The 21,443-nt window shown below is 45.7% G+C and overlaps 1 long non-coding RNA gene across 1 annotated transcript; it reads left to right on the top strand.

Moving 5' to 3' along the window:
* The first annotated feature begins 19,112 nt into the window (after positions 1-19,112).
* LOC140076939 (uncharacterized) lies at positions 19,113-20,118 on the top strand. Its single transcript, XR_011849679.1, has 2 exons — positions 19,113-19,417; positions 19,923-20,118. It is a non-coding gene; the product is annotated as an uncharacterized lncRNA (long non-coding RNA).
* Positions 20,119-21,443: the final 1,325 nt, after the last annotated feature.

Here is a 21,443-nt window from a genome sequence, read left to right as displayed (position 1 = left end):
GCATTGTCTGTGTATAATACGCTGTGTGGGGAGTCACGTAGATCGTGCGTCCGATATCCTGCATGTGTCGCTACCCCGCTCAGGTCCCCGGAGTTCACCTTCTTCTTCCTGGAGCATGTAAGTGCATTGTCCGTGTATAATGCGCTGTGCGGGGAGTCACTAAGATCGTGCGTCCGATATCCTGCATGTGTCGCTTCCCCGCTCAGGTCCCTGGAGTTCACCTTCTTCTTCCCGGTGTATGTAAGTGCATTGTCGGTGTATAATGCGCTGTGCGGGGAGTCACTAAGATCGTGCGTCCGATATCCTGCATGTGTCGCTTCCCCGCTCAGGTCCCCGGAGTTCACCTTCTTCTTCCTGGTGCATGTAAGTGCATTGTCCGTGTATAATGCGCTGTGCGGGGAGTCACTAAGATCGTGCGCCCGATATCCTGCATGTGTCGCTTCCCCGCTCAGGTCCCCGGAGTTCACCTTCTTCTTCCTGGTGCATGTAAGTGCATTGTCCTTGTATAATGCGCTGTGCGGGGAGTCACTAAGATCCTGCGCCCGATATCCTGCATGTGTCGCTTCCCCGCTCAGGTCCCTGGAGTTCACCTTCTTCTTCCTGGTGCATGTAGGCACTAGATCTCCTGACACAATTTGAAAGTTAGATGCCGCGCTCAGTCCGAATCAGTTGGATCGTCCGACGGCCCATGGAAGCAGTGCAGCTGCGCCACAATCAGATCATGTGGGACACAATCCCAGCGCAGACACCTGTTAAATATCTGTCAAAGCTGAGCAAATGCCAAAAACCGTGAACAGTCCGACGAAAGTGCGATCTGTGACCCTTAGTAAATGAGCCCCATTCTCTCATGAAAGTCTGAAGGAGAAAATGATTATTTCAAAGAAAAAATAAAGAATTTCGAACCGTTTCTATTCATTTTAAAGTCATTTGAAAAATAGAAGTCTGACTTTTCATGGAAAATACAAAATATATACTGTATATATGTATTTATGATTCATTAGGTCGGGTATTATTCTGCATTGTGTGAGGGTCCTGAGGGGGTTACTATTATATGTAGTGTACCCCATGCAGACTGCACATATTTGCTACTAGTTCTCCCTTTTTGTTTTCATTGTTTGTGACTATTGTGTTGGTGACGGATATTATTGATATGATAATATATTTATTCTTTGTGCTCATATTGGGGGGGGCTCTCTGCAATTTTCTAAACATGTTGCATTTTGTGAACGTCATGTCAGCAAGAGAGGCTGCATTTATAAGAAGGCAGTACTATCTATCCCTACATTTATTTACAGGGAGGCAGTACTATCTATCCCTACATTTATTTACAGGGAGGCAGTACTATCTATCCCTACATTTATTTACAGGGAGGCAGTACTATCTGTACTTACACCATATACAGGAAAGCGAGGCAGTACTATCTGTACTTACACCATATACAGGAAAGGGTGGCAGTACTATCTGTACCTAGATCATATACAGGAAAGGGAGGCAGTACCATCTGTACCTGCATTACTTAGAGGAAGAGAGGGGAACGCAGTACTATCTGTACTTACACCATATACAGGAAAGGGAGGCAGTACTATCTGTACCTAGATCATATACAGGAAAGGGAGGCAGTACTATCTGTACCTGCATTACTTAGAGGAAGAGAGGGGAAGACAGTACTATCTGTAGCCCGAACATTTATAAGAAAATATGGGAAGGTAGCACTATCTGTATCTGCATCAGGATGAGAAAGGAAGGCAGTACTATCTGTGCCTATATTATTTATGTAAAGGATTAGTAAAAACTCATTTGTTGTTGGTTAGAGACTTGGTAATAACTTACTGTTTATTTAAAGGGGTTGTCCCAATACAGAAACTTAATGTCATTCATTTTAGGATAAAAAGTGATACAATTTTCCAATATACTTTCCGTATCAATTCCTTACAGTTTTCTAGATCTCTGCTTGCTGTCATTCTTTGGAAAGCTTCTATGTTTACTTCCAGTGGACAGAAGTCTTACCATGGTCACACAGATGCACGGCTCGTTATATCACACAGGTGCACAGCTCGTTATATCACACAGGTGCACGGCTCGTTATATCACACAGGTGCACGGCTCGTTATATCACAATGGTGCACGGTTCGTTATATCACACTGGTGCACGGTTCGTTATATCACAAAGGTGCACAGCTCGTTATATCACACAGGTGCATGGCTCGTTATATCACACAGGTGCACGGCTCGTTATATAACACAGGTGCACGGCTCGTTATATCACACAGGTGCACAGCTCGTTATATCACACAGGTGCATGGCTTGTTATATCACACAGGTGCACGGCTCCTTATATCACACAGGTGCACGGCTCGTTATATCACACAGGTGCACGGCTCCTTATATCACACAGGTGCACGGCTCGTTATATCACAATGGTGCACGGTTCGTTATATCACACAGGTGCATGGCTCGTTATATCACACAGGTGCACGGCTCCTTATATCACACAGGTGCACGGCTCTTTATATAACACAGGTGCACGGCTCGTTATATCACACAGGTGCACAGCTCGTTATATCACACAGGTGCACGGCTTGTTATATCACACAGGTGCACGGCTCGTTATATCACACAGGTGCACGGCTCCTTATATCACACAGGTGCACGGCTCGTTATATCGCACAGGTGCATGGCTCCTTATATCACACTGGTGCACGGCTCGTTATATCGCACAGGTGCTCGGCTCGTTATATCACACAGGTGCACGGCTCGTTATATCACACAGGTGCACGGCTCGTTATATCACACAGGTGCACTGCTCGTTATATCACACAGGTGCGCGGCACGTTATATCGCACAGGTGCACGGCTCGTTATATCACACAGGTGCACTGCTCGTTATATCACACAGGTGCGCGGCACGTTATATCGCACAGGTGCACGGCTCGTTATATCGCACAGGTGCACGGCTCGTTATATCGCACAGGTGCACGGCTCGTTATATCGCACAGGTGCACGGCTCGTTATATCACACAGGTGCACGGCTCCTTATATCACACAGGTGCACGGCTCGTTATATCACACAGGTGCACGGCTCGTTATATCACACAGGTGCACGGCTTGCTATAACACCCAGCGCTGATTACTCTCTGTTATACTAATGAGCTGCGCACCTGTGTGACCAGGGTCAGATTCTATCCACTAGAAGTAAACATGGAAGCTTCCTATAGGATGACAGCAAGCAGAGATCTAGAAATCTGTGAGGAACTGATACAGAAAGTATATTGCTAAATTGTATAAATTTTTATCATAAAAACAATAACAACAATTTGCTGAAATGGGAATATCCCTTTAACAAAAAAAATCTAAAATGGCAACATAAACATTACATTTACCTTCAGTTATTTATCTGCTGTGTTGGTCTTTGTCCCAGTCCTGGTTCCGCTCATCAGGGACACGTGTGCCCTATGACCTCTGATGGACACGTCTCGGAGAGAGCCACGTGGTTCCCCATAGGTCGTACAGCGGTTTACTAAGACGACCAATCACCATTCAAAGATTTTCGTCTCCTGCAAATTATAGAATTTTATCTCTCAGATTTCCATAGATTTTATGGCCAATGTTCTCATAAAAATATAGGGCAGAGTATGATGATGTCTTCAGGTAAGTACATAGCGATGCACGTACTGAAGATGGCAGTAAACTTTATGAAGGTAAAGCTTGTGATAAGATGCGACTTTCCTGCCTTATTTTATGGGGATGAGCAGACAAATTGCCCCAAATTACCAATCATAAACATGTTGTGTTCGCTGCATTGCCGAGATTACGGGGACAGAATACAAGGTGTAAGTGACTTGGTGTGATACATTTTTAGTAAATACTGAAATACTAAGGATATATTTTCTAGATGGTCTAGAAAAACATCTTGAAAACATCTACAGTTTTTGGTTATAGTTGATGCTAGAAAAGAAGCAGAAAAACCGCGGCCCATCTAAGGTATCTAAGGACGGGATCCCTGAAAAGGTCCAGATCAGGGATTCTGGAGGTCGTCAGATCCTTCTACTCACACCTCTTGGGCAGGAAGGATCTGGATCGGGATGTGATGTCGGCTTTCCTGGCTGAAACTGTCCCTGAGCCAGGAGTAGATCCTTCTCTTGATGTTTTGACAGAGATGATCAGGGAAGAGGAAGTCAGCCTGGCGATTGAAGGGCTCGCCCTCAAGAAATCGCCGGGTCCGGATGGCTTAACATCCGAGTTTTATAAGACCTTTAAGGACGCCTTGGTTCCCCTCTTGACTGAGGTATTCAATGAGTGTCTTTCCTCGGGCGCTCTGCCGAAGTCAATGAGGAGGTCAGCCCTGATCATCCTGCCAAAGGGTAAGGACCGATCTCGTGTTGAGAACTGGCGTCCCATAGCGCTTCTCAATACGGACAGAAAGGTTTTGGCAAAGGTGCTGTTTAATCGGCTGGTGCAGTTTGCACCCCGGCTCCTTTCGGGGACCCAGCACTGCTCTGTTCCAGGCCGCAGTACATTTAGTGCTGTGCTTTGTGTCCGGGAGGCAGTGGAGCAGGGCAGGGCTGGTAACTGGAAGGGGTACTTGCTGTCCTTGGATCAGAACCAAAACATAAAGCGAGGGGTGTGGGCATAAAGTCTCTATCACAAGAACCCCCCCCCCCCCTGCTATTTACATATAGGACAGCCAAAATATTGAATACTAAAAAAATAGTCAGATAAATGCCAGACAGACAGATTTTATTAAGTAAACAAGTAAACGGCAATACAAAAGCAGCAATAAGAGTATAAAAACAGCGAGTGCCAAAGTAATCACAAGATCATAAGTCAATTGGAAGAATCGGACCTGGTACATAGGACATGATAACAGTCAGAGCCTTGTATAGAGATCCCAACAATTATAGGGAAACATAATACCTGATATGGAGTTAGCACTGAGACATAGTTACCTACACCAGTCAGACAGGCACACGCTGTACACCCCCACACGTGTACCGCAAATAGCTTTATCAAGGGGAGTGTCTAAAGTTACACTGGGTGAGGCTTATATATAAGAGTCCACCAATAGGAGAAGAACATGAATTAGGCTAAAGTTATATACTCCTGTGCAGCCACGAGGTGCAGGCAATTGTGAGAGAGTGAGCTGGATGACAGAGATTGCGAGACAACGTGGCATACCACGGGATACTACGGCTGCAGCAGCGAGAGTAGGCTGCGCATGCGCAGTGCCTCCGCAGGACATCGGACCCGGAATGATTCAGCGCTGCCGCAATACAGGAGGAAGGGATTGACAGGTAAAGTATATGGGGATATAAGTGAGCAGAGAATAACCAGTTGTATGGGACAGCAATGGCCAGTAGGGGGAGAGCATCTTATTGTGTAGTGTGCCTTGTATGCAAATAACGCTGGGAAATAGAACCCGAGGCAGCAAAAACATGATTAAAGTGACAAGTGCATCGATTACAAAAATTCTGTATATATATACGATTTACATATGTCTTATATGCAGATAATGCTATAATTACTGATAAAGACGACAGCCTCATAAATAAAGTGACAAGTGCATAAATTACAAGGGATATATATATATATATAAATACAATATCAAATAAATCCATACTGTGCATAATAGCATAACAAATACAATATAAGGCAGCGCAGCCGTCCAAGTGCACATACATCCTAAACTTACTAAAAAGAGCAGATAATGTCATACTGTCATAATTGGACGTAATAACATGGAAATCCTGGATGTGTTATTCAATGTAGACCAGTGATTTTCAACCTTTTTTGAGCCGCGGCACACTTTTTATACTTAGAAAATCCTGGGGCACAACACCAACCAAAATAGCACAAAATGACACTAAAACAGTCATAAAAGGCCTCCCTTTACTAATAAAAAAACCCTAGCACCCTCCCTTTACTAATAAAAACCTCTAGCAGCCTCCCTTTACTAATTAAAAGCCCCTAGCGGCCTCCCTTTACTAATTAAAAGCCCCTAGCGGTCTCCCTTTACTAATTAAAAGCCCCTAGCGGCCTCCCTTTACCAATTAAGAGCCCCTAGCGGCCTCCCTTTACTAATTAAAAGCCCCTAGCGGTCTCCCTTTACTAATTAAAAGCCCCTAGCGGCCTCCCTTTACCAATTAAGAGCCCCTAGCGGCCTCCCTTTACTAATTAAGAGCCTCTAGCGGTCTCCCTTTACTAATTAAGAGCCCCTAGCAGTCTCCCTTTACTAATTAAAAGCCCCTAGCGGCCTCCCTTTACTAATTAAGAGCCCCTAGCGGTCTCACTTTACTAATTAAAAGCCCCTAGCGGCCTCCCTTTACTAATTAAGAGCCCCTAGCGGTCTCCCTTTACTAATTAAAAGCCCCTAGCGGCCTCCCTTTACTAATTAAGAGCCCCTAGCGGTCTCCCATTACTAATTAAAAGACCCAAGCGGCCTCCCTTTACTAATTAAGAGCCTCTAGCGGCCTCCCTTTACTAATTAAAAGCCCCTAGCGGCCTCCCTTTACTAATTAAAAGCCCCTAGCGGCCTCCCTTTACTAATTAAGGGCCCCTAGCGGTCTCCCTTTACTAATTAAAAGACCCAAGCGGCCTCCCTTTACTAATTAAGAGCCTCTAGCGGCCTCCCTTTACTAATTAAAAGCCCCTAGCGGCCTCCCTTTACTAATTAAAAGCCCCTAGCGGCCTCCCTTTACTAATTAAAAGCCCCTAGCGGCCTCCCTTTACTAATTAAGAGCCCCTAGCGGCCTCCCTTTACTAATTAAAAGACCCTAGCGGCCTCCCTTTACTAATTAAAAGACCCTAGCGGCCTCCCTTTACTAATTAAGAGCCCCTAGCTGCCTCCCTTTACTAATCAAAAGCCCCTAGCGGCCTCCCTTTACTAATTAAAAGCCCCTAGCGGCCTCCCTTTACTAATTAAAAGCCCCTAGCGGCCTCCCTTTACTAATTAAAAGCCCCTATCGGCCTCCCTTTACTAATTAAGAGCCCCTAGCGACCTCCCTTTACTAATTAAGAGCCCCTAGCGGCCTCCCTTTACTAATTAAAAGACCCTAGCGGCCTCCCTTTACTAATTAAGAGCCTCTAGCGGCCTCCCTTTACTAATTAAGAGCCCCTAGCGGCCCCCCTTTACTAATTAAAAGGCCCTAGATGCCTCCCTTTACTAATTAAAAGACCCTAGCGGCCTCCCTTTACTAATTAAGAGCCCCTAGCGGCCCCCCTTTACTAATTAAAAGGCCCTAGATGCCTCCCTTTACTAATTAAAAGACCCTAGCGGCCTCCCTTTACTAATTAAGAGCCCCTAGCGGCCCCCCTTTACTAATTAAAAGGCCCTAGATGCCTCCCTTTACTAATTAAAAGGCCCTAGAGGCCCCCCTTTACTAATAAAAAGCCCCAGCCTACCTTTACTAATAAAAAAAAAAGACCCTAGCTTCCTTCCCTATACAAATAATAACCTTATATACTTACCCTTGATGTCTTCTTCCGAGTACCTTCACTCCTAATGGCGATCCGCCCATCTTCTGTAGCTCCTGCACCACGCGGCCCATGTCACGTGACATGGGCCGCGCTACACAGGGGCTCCCCGCGGCACACAGGTTGAAAATCACTGATGTAGGCAATGATGGGACCATCTCTTCCAGAAGGAAACTTCTAGTAATGCTCTTCTACATGCCCAGTCGTCTCACCCATCCCTATTGGGCAGTTCTTACGGATACGACGCATTTGTTCGAATGACTCGACGTTTGAACTCCAGGCAGCAGATCTACGACATCGCTTTGAAGAACGTGGATACTCGGAACGCTCTAAAAGAAGAGGTTATATGAAAGACAAAAAGACAGGACCTCATCATGACAAAATCAGCAAAACGCACCAATGGGGACATCGTCAGGTTTATAACAACTTACAATTCGCAATGGAAGAAAATCCAAGGGACCCTCTCCAAGTATTGGCACCTCCTGAGGATTGATGACACTTTACATGAATTCACATCCTCGCATCCGTCTGTCACGCACCGTCGTTCTCCGTGATCACCTGGAGAGCAGTATTCACAGAGAACCAGCTAACAGGATTTTTGGGTCCAAAGGCCCCAAATGGGGGAGTCACCCCTGTGGTAACTGTGTGGCATGCACGAATATGGAAACAACTTCATGTTTTTTTTTACTCCAACAGGCAGAAAGAGTATAAAATCACACACTCTATTACAGTGATGGCGAACCTATGGCACGGGTGCCAGAGGTGGTACTCTGAGCCCTTTCTGTGGGCACCTGTGCCATCACCCCAGTGCAGAGTTCGCCAGACAGGACTCAAGGCCTCCTGCAGTCCCAGGCAGCCCAGAACCCTAGAAGGAAGCTACAGTGATAATCCAAAACTTCTTCTCCTTATTTCTACTGTATTGGTGTCCTCAGGTGCATATACAATTTAAACATGTAACAGAGCAGGGAGTCATAAGTTACTGCTTAAATTGTCGAATCGGCACTTTGCAAAAGATGTTTGGGTTTCGGTCGTAGTTTGGGCACTCAGCATCTAAAAGGTTTGCCATCACTGATCTATTACATGCACTACCTTTGGAGTCATTTACTTTGCAATTTGCCCGTGTGGACTGATCTATATAGGACTGACCACAAGACAACTGAGACGCAGGGTCCGAGAACACGTACTTGGTATAGAGGTGCTCCAGCACTGAATGGATCCAACGATTAGCTATTTCCATTTCTACTTGAAGAAGGGTGTTCCGCCCGAAACGCGTTTACAGTTTTTGGAATAAACTATTTAAACTTACCAGAAGACTCTCTCCATAATAGCGCCGTGCCAGCCTTTTTCTTGGTTTTCTAACCCCATCTTATACTTGGTATTGAGGCAGCGAAGGATGAACAGGGTTCGGGCAGTCTGAAAACAATACCACGCCATTTCAAGGAATATCATCAGTGCTCCCAATTCAAGGTAAGGGGGATCGACAGGGTCATTATAGACCCTAGGGGGGGGTAACTGGAAACGTGCCTTAGCCCAGGAAGAGACAAAGTGGATTTTCCTTTTAGATACGGTATCCCCAAGGGGCTTGAATGAGAACCTTAGTTTTGTCCCATACTTGTAAAGTATCTACCCTCCATTCCACTTAGCTGTGTTCCTCTTTTAATAACTGTTTAGTGTCTAGGTTTTAACTGTGGTATTTTATTGTAGTATTGTTACTAATATATCTCTTTCTTTCCATTTTTTGTCTATTTTTCTATCTTTCTTTTTGCTTTTTCTTTTCCCTTAGAAGTCTCCACCAGATACCTGCTTGGAGAGATGTACCATGGATGTCCCTTCCATGCTTATTTATCAACTCTGCTGGATATTCTCTCCCCCACCCCCCCTATGTCCCCTTAAACATTAATATTTTTACTTAGTTTCACTGCATGGCACTTTTTGTGCTTTGCACTTTTGCACCTCACGTCACCGAGTTTTATTTGCATTCACATATTTTATTTGTATAAACTATTTTACTATTTCACATGTATTAAATATTTTTTAGTATGACATTATCTGCTCTTTTTAGTATGTTTAGGATGTATGTGCACTTGGACGGCTGCGCTGCCTTATATTGTATTTGTTATGCTATTATGCAAAGTATGGATTTATTTGATATTGTATTATTATATATATATATCCCTTGTAATTGATGCACTTGTCACTTTATTTATGAGGCTGTCATCTTTATCAGTAATTATAGCATTATCTGCATATAAGACATATGTAAATTGTATATATATACAGAATTTTTGTAATCGATGCACTTGTCACTTTAATCATGTTTTTGCTGCCTCGGGTTCTATTTCCCAGCGTTATTTGCATACAAGGCACACTACACAATAAGATGCTCTCCCCCTACTGGCCATTGCTGTCCCATACAACTGGTTATTCTCTGCTCACTAATATCCCCATATACTTACCTGTCAATCCCTTTCTCCTCTATTGCGGCTGCGCTGAATCATTCCGGGTCCGATGTCCTGCGGAGGCACTGCGCATGCGCAGCCTACTCTCGCTGCTGCAGCCGTAGTATCGCGTGGTATGCCACGTTGTCTCGCGATCTCTGTCATCCAGCTCACTCTCTCACAATTGCCTGCACCTCGTGGCTGCACAGGAGTATATAACTTTAGCCTAATTCATGTTCTTCTCCTATTGGTGGACTCTTATATATAAGCCTCGCCCAGTGTAACTTTAGACACTCCCCTTGATAAAGCTATTTGCGATACACGTGTCGGGGTGTACAGCGTGTGCCTGTCTGACTGGTGTAGGTAACTATGTCTCAGTGCTAACTCCATATCAGGTATTATGTTTCCCTATAATTGTTGGGATCTCTATACAAGGCTCTGACTGTTATCATGTCCTATGTACCGGGTCCGATTCTTCCAATTGGCTTATGATCTTGTGATTACTTTGGCACTCGCTGCTTTTATACTCTTATTGCTGCTTTTGTATTGCCGTTTACTTGTTTACTTAATAAAATCTATGTGTCTGGCATTTATCTGACTCACTATTTTTTTAGTATTCAATATTTTGGCTGTCCTTGGATCAGGCAAAAGCGTTTGATCGGTTTAAAGGGGTTTTCCCATGATCCTCACATTTCAATCCCCCAGTGATGTCAACACAATAAAGATCATTTTAACCCCTTACTTTACAACTTTACTCAGTTTTCTCGCGTCTGACAACTTATCTGAGGAAGGGGGCGTGACCCCCAAAACGTCACAGCTCAGGCTCGTAGCACTTTCGGGAGGCGTCTGAAGGAGTAGCGGACTATTACTAGGCTTATGCGAGTATTGGAAGTAAGTTGATTTACCCACGGAGTCTTTTGGTCTAAAGAGTGCAAGCAGTTAGAACACCACTAGGAAAAAAATTTACTGACTATTTACTGAAAATGTGAATGTTCTATGAAGAATTTTCAAGTAAAAAAATATATTTATCGTGATAACTTTTGTGATCAATTTTGCTCTTGGACACTATTCACTTGAAGCGTTATGGGGTAAGAGGAGAACTCCTAGTCCTAGGCCACAGTTCAAGATTATATTATCTCCACTGTTTGCATGTTGCCAGAACCCCTCTGGACTCGGGTCTACAGTCTGTTCCTCCAGCTGTTATGGGGGAATAGGCTGAACCTAATCAGGAGTGAGGTTACTTACCGCACAAGGAGGGTTGTGTATGGTCAACCCTGTGGTGTTCCTAGTGAATACCTTTCTTAAGATCAATGTAGCAAACCTCTGGAAAGAGAGGGCTCCTCCGTGGGTATACTCCTGCAGGGGATGGGCTCCTCCGTGGGTATACTCCTGTAGGGGATGGGCTCCTCCGTGGGTATACTCCTGCAGGGGATGGGCTCCTCCGTGGGTATACTCCTGTAGGGGATGGGCTCCTCCGTGGGTATACTCCTGCAGGGGATGGGCTCCTCCGTGGGTATACTCCTGCAGGGATGGGCTCCTCCGTGGGTATACTCCTGCAGGGGATGGGCTCCTCCGGGGGTATACTCCTGCAGGGGATGGGCTCCTCCGTGGGTATACTCCTGCAGGGGATGGGCTCCTCCATGGGTATTCTCCTGTAGGGGATGGTTTAGGCCTTTCTTCCCGGAATGGGAGACAGGGGGGGCAAGATAAGGATCTCCACACACCGCATGGGCATCTTCCGGCTTACGCTACCACGGTTCTGAAGGTGATTCGCCGGTGGGGTCTGGGATTGTGGGAGATCCTTGACAAGAGGGTTCTGTTGACCCATTTCCAGAAGCCTCTGACCCTCAGGGATTGCCCAAGTCGGGATCTGGGGGTAGGTTTGAGTTTGTTGAATTCTATCAGGATCCCCTTGAAGTTTTGGGACGTGACTTGGCGCTGCTTCCATGGAAAGCTGTGTGTGAGGGACAATCTGAAGTGTAGGAGCTCTGAGGAAAGGGGTTGTCCCCGGGAGGAGTGCGGTGGCCTGCTGGAGAGCATGGACCACTTCCTGCTTCAGTGCCCCTTTAACACAGAGGTGTACAACCGGGTGGGCGCTTCCATCCATTGGCCCGGGTTGGCCGGTCTCTCCTATGCGGAGTGGGCCTATGGAGCATTCAGAGGCCTGGGTGGCCGGGACCGCTGCACGTTATTCCTAGTTAGTCTATTGGTCAGGTAGCACACGTGGAACGCACGGTGTTTAGTATCAACGCAGCGTAAAATCCTCCCGGTGGATGAGGTGGTTAGGAACATTCTGGGTGACCTGGTGAAGGTGCGCTCTCTGGAGTATGAGAGGCTGGGCACGGGGAGGGCCTCTCTCCTTAGTGTCCCTTAGTCTGTCCTCTCCCTCCTGGTGAAGGTGCGCTCTCTGGAGTATGAGAGGCTGGGCACGGGGAGGACCTCTCTCCTTAGTGTCCCTTAATCTGTCCTCTCCCTCCTGGTGAAGGTGCGCTCTCTGGAGTATGAGGGGCTGGGCATGGGGAGGGCCTCTCTCCTTCGTGTCCCTTAGTCTGTCCTCTCCCCCCTGGTGAAGGTGCGCTCTCTGGAGTATGAGAGGCTGGGCACGGGGAGGACCTCTCTCCTTAGTGTCCCTTAGTCTGTCCTCTCCCTCCTGGTGAAGGTGCGCTCTCTGGAGTATGAGAGGCTGGGCACGGGGAGGACCTCTCTCCTTAGTGTCCCTTAGTCTGTCCTCTCCCTCCTGGTGAAGGTGCGCTCTCTGGAGTATGAGAGGCTGGGCACGGGGAGGACCTCTCTCCTTAGTGTCCCTTAGTCTGTCCTCTCCCCTCCTGGTGAAGGTGCGCTCTCTGGAGTATGAGAGGCTGGGCACGGGGAGGACCTCTCTCCTTAGTGTCCCTTAGTCTGTCCTCTCCCTCCTGGTGAAGGTGCACTCTCTGGAGTATGAGAGGCTGGGCACAGGGAGGACCTCTCTCCTTAGTGTCCCTTAGTCTGTCCTCTCCCTCCTGGTGAAGGTGCGCCCTGTGGAGTATGAGAGGCTGGGCACGGGGAGGACCTCTCTCCTTAGTGTCTCTTAGTCTGTCCTCTCCCTCCTGGTGAAGGTGCGCTCTCTGGAGTATGAGAGGCTGGGCACGGGGAGGGCCTCTCTCCTTAGTGTCCCTTAGTCTGTCCTCTCCCTCCTGGTGAAGGTGCGCTCTCTGGAGTATGAGAGGCTGTGCACGGGGAGGGCCTCTCTCCTTAGTGCCCCTTAGTCTGTCCTCTCCCCTCCTGGTGAAGGTGCGCTCTCTGGAGTATGAGGGGCTGGGCACGGGGAGGACCTCTCTCCTTAGTGTCCCTTAGTCTGTCCTCTCCTCCTGGTGAAGGTGCGCTCTCTGGAGTATGAGGGGCTGGGCACGGGGAGGGCCTCTCTCCTTAGTGTCCCCTTAGTCTGTCCTCTCCCCTCCTGGTGAAGGTGCGCTCTCTGGAGTATGAGATGCTGGGCACGGGGAGGACCTCTCTCCTTAGTGTCCCTTAGTCTGTCCTCTCCCTCCTGGTGAAGGTGCGCTCTCTGGAGTATGAGAGGCTGGGCACGGGGAGGGCCTCTCTCCTTTGGAGGGGGTTCTCCTTTAGTGTCCCTTAGTCTGATGCTGCACAGTAGATTTTTGTGTTCTGGGCATGTAGTGATGTAGGGTTTGCAGGCGCCGAACCTGGGCTTTATGTGGTTTAGATTTCTTCATGATAATGTGTGTATCTGGTGTGCAGTATGTATAACTGTATATACTTATATGTAGTATAGTTCATGTGTATATAGGTAGGTTGGTTTTGGGGTGTAGGGATTAGGTTGGGAGGGGGGGTGGAGGGATTTGGACACTATGATCCTGGGCACTGGTCTGGACTATATAATAACTATATATAACACAAACTTTGGATGTTAGATCAGTGTCTGGGTTGGAGGCTGATGGGGATTTAGTTATTTAGATGTATTGTTTTTGCTGTTTATTGTTTAGTTAGGGGTGGATCTGAGTGAAAGTTTGGGCTGTTTTCGTGGCGAGTGTGTGGCTGGGCCGGGAGATGTTTTGTTTATTTTAAGGAAGTTTCTTTTAGTTTATATTGTTGTTTGTATTTATTTTGCCAGAATTTATGTCGATTTATGTTCGTTATTGTAATGTTTTTCTTTTTTATAGAAAATAAAAGATTTGCAGGATCGGTGATGTCATCTATCTGCACAGGGCGGGTCATTGATCAGAGATTTTCCTGGCATAAAAAAGTCTTGAAATAGTCGCATTTAGGTTTTTTGAGACTTTCCAGTGCTAAAACGTCTCGCAGGACGGTTTCCACCTCTTCATTAATCTGATGTAAACATAGAACTACTGCGAGTGCAACCCCGTGCAGGTTCAGGACTTGGGACTTTTGCTGGGACAATTTATGCATTTTGAGACTTTTTGGGGACTTTAAAAAAAAAATTGCAGACAGAAAATAGACCATAAGAACATTTAGGACCAACTACAACAAACTAACCCTGTATTATTATGTATTATTAAACAGGTCTCTAGGGATGATGTCTGAAATCAAGAAATATCGGAGAGAAATACAGGAGGGGCCGTGCACTACAATGATCGGGGGTCCCATCGCTTCTGTGAGGCTCAGCTTCTATTTCCATGAGGATCCGCATCTCTCTGGCGCCATCTACTGACCCAATGGGGTATGACACATCATCTCCAGTCCTATAGAATTCTAATTAAAGGGGAAGTCTTCTCCTTTTCAGAGTCTCAGATATTACAGACATCCACACAGCAGCCCCAATAATATTAGAATTATTGCTATCAGGGGCGTAGCAGCCACGATGGGGCCCACAGTGTCAGGGGGCCGCAGCATCTGGGGCATTGGGTGCATGTCTGTATATGGTATGTATCATCTATAACACTGACCCCCACAACCCCCCATAACACTGACCCCCCCAAAGCCACCCATAACACTGACCCCCCCAAAGCCACCCATAACACTGACCCCCACAGCCCCCCCATAACACTGACCCCCCACAGCCCCCCCCCCCATAACATTGACCCCACAGCCCCCCATAACACTGACCCCCCCAAAGCCACCCATAACACTGACCCCCCCAAAGCCACCCATAACACTGACCCCCACAGCCCCCCCATAACACTGACCCCCCACAGCCCCCCCCCCCCATAACATTGACCCCACAGCCCCCCATAACACTGACCCCCCCAAAGCCACCCATAACACTGACCCCCACAGCCCCCCAGGATTATGTCACCCCCGGCTCCTGTCCCTTCTATTATCAGATATTTTCTCAGATTTTCTCAGTCACTTTTTAGGACATATATTGAGGGTTTATGAGGTGACATTTCATCCAAAACGCATATTTAGGCCAACCCCCCTCCCACTTGCGTTTTGTATGCTTTTAAAAACGCGCCGAAAACACCACATAGAAAACCGTCTTCCTGCGTTTATTTCCCACCTTCCGGTCCCGCCTCCGCACTTCCGGTGTCCTCCGCTAGGGGCAGTGTGAGCCGCAGCCTCGGAGATTCTTTTGCATACCCAGCCGCCATGTTGTGGTTGGCAGAGCCCCGTCCTCCAGCGTGATGACGTCACTGGCCGCGGCGGGAGGTATAAAAGCCGCTCGCTCCTAGACTTCAGATCTCTGCGGCTTCTCCTACAATCCGGTGCCATCAGCAGCGTGGTGTGCGGACAGCGGGCGGCTCTCAGCATGGCGGAGCTCAGGGGCATCTGCTGGGGTTATCTGCCCCTCTATGGACCTCTGCAGGGCGGATGACGTCACACAGGTAGTCCATGGACAGGTCCACCTGGAGCCTCTCTGGTGATGGCAGAACTTACCTGCTGAGCGGGACTTTGAGGGACCTGGTTATCTTGGGTTTAGGTTAGTTTCTTGTGTTTCTGAAGCATTTTTAAAAATTTTGGTTACATCTTGGGGTCAGAACATGTTATGTCCTGGTTACTTGTGGGATTTTGAGTCCTTATTCTCTAGTAGGACACTTGTACATGGAGGGGTAAGTTGTGGTCACCTCCGCAGGAGCATCATGTAATGATGTTGTGTCTTCTAGGTTGCTCCTGAGCCATGATGGAGCCTGGTCTTTCTCTGACATGTCCTGGTGCCAGTAGAGGTAAGTGTCCCCAGGGGTGATCCAGAACATTTGTGGGCTTTGTGATCTGGATACCAGTGTTGGTCCAGTTCTCCGCACAAGGTCCTCTAACCTGAGATCTTGTGTCTTGGGTTTTCTCCTCCTTCCTTGGTCCCGATGAGTAGAAGTCACTTTCTGAGCCTCTTGGAGACGATGTCCATGAGATGACAATCCTGCAATTATGATGGGACCAAGGAACCAGAACCCTTCACACTTGTGTTCTGGTAGGACCTTGTCTCTATGTAATGGTCTTCATGCTGCACTCCTCTTACAGACATCCAGGCTACGAGGGGAACATCTCATAGAGGTCTCAGTCTTCAATCCTCCTGCGTCCGTCACCTTGGACAGTTTGATGAATGTCAGCTGAAGCCTGAACCGAGATGTAGTCACTGGTTGTTCCATCTTCAGCGATGTCCTCAGCTCAACGCTAAGCGAGTGCAGGTCAGTGCCTCCTGATTGACAGTTTTGTACTAAGATGTCTTCCAACTACCAGTCATTCACAAGAAATAAACATTGAGAAGATATGGGATCCTCTAACCCAGCGGTTTTTAACAAGACATGGGGGGGGGTCGCCTAAATCCATCAGAGCCATAATGTTATTGTGCATTGTAGTAGTTATATTCCTGTACATAGGGGCAGTATTATAGTAGTTATATTCCTGTACATAGGGGGCAGTATTATAGTAGTTATATTCCTGTACATAGGGAGCAGTATTATAGTAGTTATATTCTTGTACATAGGGGGCAGTATTATAGTAGTTATATTCCTGTACATAGGGGGCAGTATTATAGGAGTTATATTCTTGTACATAGGGGGCAGTATTATAGTAGTTATATTCCTGTACATAGGGGGCAGTATTATAGTAGTTATATTCCTGTACATAGGGGGCAGTATTATAGTAGTTATATTCCTGTACATAGGGGGCAGTATTATAGTAGTTATATTCTTGTACATAGGAGGCAGTATTATAGTAGTTATATTCCTGTACATAGGGGGCAGTATTATAGTAGTTATATTCTTGTACATAGGGGGCAGTATTATAGTAGTTATATTCTTGTACATAGGGGGCAGTATTATAGTAGTTATATTCCTGTACATAGGGGGCAGTATTATAGTAGTTATATTCTTGTACATAGGGGGCAGTATTATAGTAGTTATATTCTTGTACATAGGGGGCAGTATTATAGTAGTTATATTCCTGTACATAGGGGGCAGTATTATAGTAGTTATATTCCTGTACATAGGGGCAGTATTATAGTAGTTATATTCCTGTACATAGGGGGCAGTATTATAATAGTTATATTCCTGTACATAGGGGACAGTATTATAGTAGTTATATTCCTGTACATAGGCTGCAGTATTATAGTAGTTATATTCCTGTACATAGGGGGGCAGTATTATAGTAGTTATATTCCTGTACATAGGGGGCAGTATTATAGTAGTTATATTCTTGTACATAGGGGGCAGTATTATAGTAGTTATATTCCTGTACATAGGGGGCAGTATTATAGTAGTTATATTCCTGTACATAGGGGGCAGTATTATAGTAGTTATATCCCTGTACATAGGGGGCAGTATTATAGTAGTTATATTCCTGTACATAGGGGGCAGTATTATAGTAGTTATATTCCTGTACATAGGGGGCAGTATTATAGTAGTTATATTCCTGTACATAGGGGGCAGTATTATAGTAGTTATATTCCTGTACATAGGGGGCAGTATTATAGTAGTTATATTCCTGTACATAGGGGGCAGTATTATAGTAGTTATATTCCTGTACATAGGGGGCAGTATTATAGTAGTTATATTCCTGTACATAGGGGGCAGTATTATAGTAGTTATATTCCTGTACATAGGGGCAGTATTATAGTAGTTATATTCTTGTACATAGGGGGCAGTATTATAGTAGTTATATTCTTGTACATAGGGGGCAGTATTATAGTAGTTATATTCTTGTACATAGGGGGCAGTATTATAGTAGTTATATTCTTGTACATAAGGGGCAGTATTATAGTAGTTATATTCTTGTACATAGGGGGCAGTATTATAGTAGTTATATTCTTGTACATAGGGGGCAGTATTATAGTAGTTATATTCTTGTACATAAGGGGCAGTATTATAGTAGTTATATTCCTGTACATAGGGGGCAGTATTATAGTAGTTATATTCTTGTACATAGGGGCAGTATTATAGTAGTTATATTCTTGTACATAGGGGGCAGTATTATAGTAGTTATATTCCTGTACATAGGGGGCAGTATTATAGTAGTTATATTCTTGTACATAGGGGGCAGTATTATAGTAGTTATATTCCTGTACATAGGGGGCAGTATTATAGTAGTTATATTCCTGTACATAGGGGGCAGTATTATAGTAGTTATATTCTTGTACATAGGGGGCAGTATTATAGTAGTTATATTCCTGTACATAGGGGGCAGTATTATAGTAGTTATATTCTTGTACATAGGGGGCAGTATTATAGTAGTTATATTCCTGTACATAGGGGGCAGTATTATAGTAGTTATATTCTTGTACATAAGGGGCAGTATTATAGTAGTTATATTCTTGTACATAAGGGGCAGTATTATAGTAGTTATATTCCTGTACATGGGGGGCAGTATTATAGTAGTTATATTCCTGTACATGGGGGGCAGTATTATAGTAGTTATATTCCTGTACATGGGGGGCAGTATTATAGTAGTTATATTCTTGTACATAGGGGGCAGTATTATAGTAGTTATATTCTTGTACATAGGGGGCAGTATTATAGTAGTTATATTCCTGTACATAGGGGGCAGTATTATAGTAGTTATATTCCTGTACATAGGGGGCAGTATTATAGTAGTTATATTCCTGTACATAAGGGGCAGTATTATAGTAGTTATATTCTTGTACATAGGGGGCAGTATTATAGTAGTTATATTCTTGTACATAGGGGGCAGTATTATAGTAGTTATATTCCTGTACATAGGGGGCAGTATTATAGTAGTTATATTCCTGTACATAGGGGGCAGTATTATAGTAGTTATATTCCTGTACATGGGGGGGGGGGGGGGGGGGGGCAGGATTAGAAAGGTTGAGAACCACTACTATAGGTGAAGATCGTTATGTCTTGGGTTTCTCCTCCTTCCTTGGTCCCGATGAGTAGAAGTCACTTTCTGAGCGTCTTGGAGACGGTGTCCATGAGATGACAATCCTGCAATTATGATGGGACCAAGGAACCAGAACCCTTCACACTTGTGTTCTGGTTGGATCAGGTCTTTATGCTGCACTAAGAATTGATGAGAATTTTTTTTTTCTCGTAGGCTTCAAGAGGAGCTTCTCGAATGACGAGACGCATGTCAACTAAAACCTCATCCAACCCTGTGACACTTGTGAGTTTATAGATTTGTCCCTCTTCTCTTTCCCTCTTGCAGTGATGTGACTTCTGATGCCATCTGATGCTTTGTGCTGAATCTCAGAGGCTGTTACTGAGCAAGACCCAACCCTGCACCCCCTGGCTTCATGGGGAAGTGCTGCCCCCACTGGTGGGATGACCCGGCCACACAGCGGTGAATCCAGGCCATAAACTTGTGCATCACATCTGATCATCCCTGGTGCCTCCCATGTGTCCATCATGAAAGCTTCATAGTTATTGATGTCATATTTAAGGGTTAATTCACATTCAGTTTCGGGTGCATTTTTTGTAGCCAAAATCAGGTGTGGATAATGAGTGAGAATTGTTACTCATCCATTGTCACTCCACTCCTGGTTTGGACATCAATCTCAACCTGTTCACACACAAAAAAAGTAACATTTTAGTAGTAAAGTCTGATCTGTTACTTCCACTGAAATCTTTCTGGACTTTTCCTTCCTAATGTGCTGGTTCTGTTCTTCCAGGTCTGTATCTTGTGTCTTCACCTCACGCTTGGGTCTGGCAGCTTCATCTTCACCGGAGCTGAACTGGCGGCAGAGTCCAGTCCCTTGAATATTCTGTAGCATCGAGGCTTCGCTGAGCCCGGGTCCTGCCCCCGGATACAGATGTTTATGGTTCATGTATCAAATATCCTCAATATTAAAAATACTTTATAACTAATGAAGGTTGTTTTCTTGGATGCTTGGGTCAGGGGTCTGGTGCCTGGTGCCATTGAGGAAGTGTTGCTCTGATCTGATTTATATTGTGCTGCAGAATAGATGTGATGCCCCTGGGGGGCTGTGAGGTGCAGCCTCTTGTTTCGCAGGGATCATGACATGGGTGCACTGTATCCCACGGTGCAGGTCTGACCTATCTGTGAGGCCAGACCCTTGTGTAGGAGGTTTTGGGTGATGCCTTTAAGAGCCGCCGTCCACACATTGCTTTCTGCTAATATCTGCCTCTGGCCGGAGCCTTTAAGTCCTGTTCTGGCTTCAGCTGCTCTTCTTGCCATGGAGGGTTCAGCTGTTGTCTCCCTGTATAACTGGTCAGAAGCTCCATGCTTGGCTGCTGGGACTGGAGAAGTGATGGGGCCCATGTAGTGTAGAAGACCCAGGTAGGTGCCCCCACCCTGTGCCTCATACTAGATGTTATGCAGATCATCTGTATCACAACCAATGTATCACAGAAGTCTAGATTTGTCACGCGTGCGCTCCCCCCATGCCCCCCCCCCCCCCCTTGACCAATTGCATTTAATCTGGAGTTATAAGGTAGCATGCAAACTGCAGGCAGTGGTTGGGATGGAGTTAAATAGCAGCTGCCTCTGCAATCTGCTGGACTGTCTGCAGTTTTGCATCATCTCCAGCAGGTGGCGTCTGTGATCCATCCCATCAGGATTCATCATGTTGACACAATGTTGATAACAGAAGAATGTAATGAAAATAGTAATTATCTCATAAACCGCCGCACATTAATGATGTGTAATTGTTATGATGCGCTTAGCCGTGTCTCACAGGTAGGAAGGTGCAAGGGAGAAAGAAAGCAGAACCCGGAGCTATTAACCAGACTGCAGCTTATACAGACACTGCCCCCTACAGGGATATAACTACTATAATACTGCCCCCTATGTACAGGGATATAACTACTATAATACTGCCCCCTATGTACAGGGATATAACTACTATAATACTGCCCCCTATGCACAGGGATATAACTACTATAATACTGCCCCCTATGTACAGGGATATAACTACTATAATACTGCCCCCTATGCACAGGAATATAACTGCTATAATACTACCCCCTATGTACAAGGATATAACTACTATAATACTGCCCCCTATGTACAGGAATATAACTACTATAATACTACCCCCTATGTACAAGGATATAACTACTATAATACTGCCCCCTATGTACAGGAATATAACTGCTATAATACTGCTCCCTATGTGCAGGGATATATAACTACTATAATACTGCCCCCTATGTACAGGAATATAACTACT

The sequence above is a fragment of the Engystomops pustulosus genome, chromosome 9 (assembly GCF_040894005.1).
Source record: "Engystomops pustulosus chromosome 9, aEngPut4.maternal, whole genome shotgun sequence".
NCBI lineage: Eukaryota > Metazoa > Chordata > Amphibia > Anura > Leptodactylidae > Engystomops > Engystomops pustulosus.
This window is presented reverse-complemented; position numbering and strand designations above follow the sequence as displayed.